Source organism: Condylura cristata, unplaced genomic scaffold (assembly GCF_000260355.1).
Source record: "Condylura cristata isolate star-nosed mole 26May11 unplaced genomic scaffold, ConCri1.0 scaffold00048, whole genome shotgun sequence".
NCBI lineage: Eukaryota > Metazoa > Chordata > Mammalia > Eulipotyphla > Talpidae > Condylura > Condylura cristata.
In genome coordinates, this window is record NW_004567149.1 from 2116376 (window position 1) to 2120168 (window position 3793).

General features: G+C 39.8%; 1 non-coding gene across 1 annotated transcript; it reads left to right on the plus strand.

Annotated features, from left to right (window-relative positions):
- Positions 1 to 3184: 3184 nt before the first annotated feature.
- On the plus strand, positions 3185 to 3257 carry TRNAV-UAC. The gene has a single exon. It is a non-coding gene; the product is annotated as a tRNA-Val (tRNA).
- Positions 3258 to 3793: the final 536 nt, after the last annotated feature.

Sequence of the window (3793 nt, forward strand, 5' to 3'; positions counted from 1 at the left end):
ATTGGAAATCCTCAAGTTCATCATCAACAGATTTCACAGGGTGTCAGCGCAGAGTAAAATCGCCATCTTTTCCTGCCTCTCTCATGGCGCCTGTAAACCCAAAAGCCTTGTGGGAGGGTTGAATGAGGATTGTCCTTGCGCGGGTTGAGCGCCCAGAGGATGTGGGGCTTTTGAGTTATTTTTGGTCAATTTTTTAACGTATCGTTTGACAATTTCTGCTAAGTCTGAATTGAGATCTAGTTGCTGTTTTGAGGTAAAATCTGGATGAGGGGCTGAGGCCCCGGCAAAGTGTTTATTATCAACGTTTGTCTGTTCAAAGAGTACTTCATGCTCTGATAATTCCTGATCACTATTCCGAAGCTCGTTGGTCGGTTTATTTGCATTTTTTGATTTGGACTGTAAAGTTTCTTCATCTGGCAAATTAAAATGATCTATCTGTCTGGGCAATTGTTTTTTAATTGGATTTTCCATAAAGGGCTCTTTCCGATTTTCAAAATTGGAAAAGTACCAGGAGATGACACTTGAAATTCATGTAGCCTCTTATTTATCTTTTTTATCTTAGAGCCTTGATCTAACATGTCCTGTAATAGTCCCCACAACGAGAATGTGTTTATGGAGACCTTTTCTGGCCCATGAATGGTATAGTATGTTGTCATTTCTTCCCCTACCCTGGCCCAGGTTTTTGCATCGAGAGTCCTGTCTCTTGGGAACCAAGGACAACATATTTCAACAAAATTTAGCCAGTTGTGTATGGGAAGTCTTAATCCCCCTCTTGGCCAGGGTATACTTTACTATATCCATAAAGAATCGTCTTTCCTTTGATTCATTATGGCCCATAACTTCTCGAAAAACTTCCACTTGTCTTAGTTCTGAACTGCTCTTCTAACCCTGCTTCTTTCTGTAGGGGGGGGGGAAGGGGGTACAAGTTCTACCCTCAAGCAGATCCTAGCCATCCCCGAATTAGGAGGAAAGAAAATAAGAATTTACCTTTGGGGCCCCATGTTGTGCCTGACTAGCCAGAGACCAGCTCAGGCAAACGTGCTGTCAGGGGGTACCCAAAGGATGAGAAAATTTGGGCAAATGAGCAACTGAGGCAGACACTGACCCTCTAGCTGGTGCAAGTGTCTCCTGCTCAGGGCCTCAGGGGTCTTTATTTAAATGTTAAAGCAAGCAGTAAGATTACAGCAACATAAGCATTAAAGCAAAGAAAAAACAATCATCATATATTTTTTCATGGCCTTACAGGGCCTCTGTGGTTTCACCAGGAAATGCTTCTCTTTAATTATCTTTAAGAAAAACAACAATAGGAACAATCAAAGTTTCCTATTGTACCTATTTTCCCAGCATGATCAATCATTTAAGACAGCATGCCATCTGGTGATAGTTAATCATTCTATGTACTCTCAGATGTTCAAAGAACTTGACAGTCTTAACCTTATCTACTGATTCTCAGAGTTAGTGATCATATATCCAGTTCATGATTTTTTACATTCCTAAGGTGAAATGCTAGACCTCATTTATGTATTAAGTTTCTTGAAAACACTTAACCTTTTGGAGGTCCCTTCATAGTAAAATATTGCAAAGCATAATTATAACTTTGTTCCAAGTAATCCTCAGTGCCCAAACATGTCCCTCCTGACATTGTCAATTGTGTTTTTATTATTTAAGTTTATGTGGTGGTTATATTTTAACTTAGTATTGTCCAAGAACAAACAAAAGAATTTCAGGAAGCATTGCTATGGAGACTCTCATGATCTTATCTTCTTGGGTGACCCAAAGGTCCTCATCTTCTCAAGAGTCTCCCCCATTGCCTGGACCATATCATTAGACAACATGGGTAGCGTTACTTCTGGCATAATGATTTTGAGCATCTGCTTATATGTTAGCCATTGAATTTATCTTATGTGCTTGGACTCTTATCACTTGCCTGTGTTTTTGAAGGGTGATGTGTTTTTTATATTGATGTACAAGGGATACAGTGTAGCTATGAGTGTGTTGTGAGTTTTAAACCTTGCAGTATTATCTAGAACTACATTGTCCCTCTATTGGCTTTGTGGTAGAACTTAAACACAGATCCTTGATTTTGTTAAGAATTTCTCTATTTAAAAAAAAAAAAGAATTTCTCTATTTCTTTCCCCTTATGGTTTGTAGCTTTGAAGTTATGCATTCAAGTTCTTACCCTTTAAACTAGGAGGTTAAAAAAAAGTTCTCTTTTTTAAAAAGTAGAGATTTTTCAATGTTTGAGATAGTGATACACCTAGACATCTATGTAAGTGTATTGTTATTTTTTTAATATGACAACTTGTTGGAGTTAAGTATTCTGGTGTTCAAAGTTTTGATGAGCTAAGGGCCTATGGAATTTGTGGGTGGTCAGGTAATTTCCTTTATCTTAATGTCTTCATACTTTCAATTGCTTATGCATTTTTGAAATTAAGCATTTTTCCTGTTAGGCCTAGTTGCATAGTTGAGGATGATATCTTCCTTTCTTACCAGCTGGAAATTTTACTCCAGCTGATATTGGATCCTGAAGACTAGTCCAGCAGGTACCAAGTAGTAACTTACTAAATTAAATGTGATTCAACATCAAGGACAGGATGTATTCTGTCCCTGAGGAATTCTTATTTAAACAATTTGAACCCAGTATAATTAAAGAGCTGGGGTCATTTTTTCCTCTTCTTCCCAGATCACTCCATCTCTTCAACTCGTGATCTTCTTGCGCCTGTGATCTCTTTATGATGGATTTCATATCATTAGCCTAGCGGTGGGTTAACTTAAAAGTTTGTAAGTGGTGAAATTCCTCCCTCCCCCCTCCCCCCCTGCCCGCAACTAATATATTGGAGAGTGATTCCTTCTTAGAATCAGGGAGAGTCATTATCAGAGTGTGGATGACTTGGTCTTGCTTCTCCAGCGAAGAAAATGCTGCTTTCTACTTTATAATGCCTTGCTCTGCATCAACCCGAGTTAATGACCAGTATGAGGAAGAAGTTTCTTGGGAGTCACTGGACTCTATTCTCCCGCCCAAAATGCAGCCTTCTGTAGTGAGATGCGCTGGAAATGCAATTTAACATCTAAATCCCGAACATTTAAATAGATCTGTTTTCGGATCAAATAATTATAAACATTGTCTAAAAAAACTGTCACGAAACTTTTTTATTTGCGGAGGCACCCCCATACCTCGGGCTGTGGTTCCATAGTGTAGTGGTTATCACGTCTGCTTTACACGCAGAAGGTCCTGGGTTCGATCCCCAGTGGAACCAGTAAATGAGGGGATTCCCTCTTTTCTTCACTGCAAAAGAAAACGCCGACTTGAGGTTTTGTTTTAGTTTTAGGTTCTGAGTGCTAATGGAGAAACAGGATTGCCTTTTCTCCGCAGCTTTTCGGAGCCTCAATTTCCTTCACGCCTTACCTCTGGGGCCAGTGAAGCATAAACAGTCTTGTTATTTCATTTACCTGTAGTCACTAAAAGAATCAGGAAGTAGGTTTCAATTACTCAGTTCCTTGGAAAAATAACACTTTCTCACTTCAAGAGTGCAAGAGCCTAATTTGTAAAAATAACTCAAAAATAAAACAGGGAGGAGTGAGGCGGTTGAAGTTCCGACTTTAGGTCAAAAGGGTGGGCCTCAGATGAGAAACAGCTCCTAAGAAAAGTATGGGCAGGTCCCTCCAAGGGGCTTATTTTGTTTCCTGGGAAAGGCAAGTTCTCCTAGTCCCTGCCTGGGAGTTCAGGAAGAAATCTCCTGCCTTGCTCTCTCCTTAGAGGGTGAAGCGCATGATTTCTCTGACCTGGGATGAT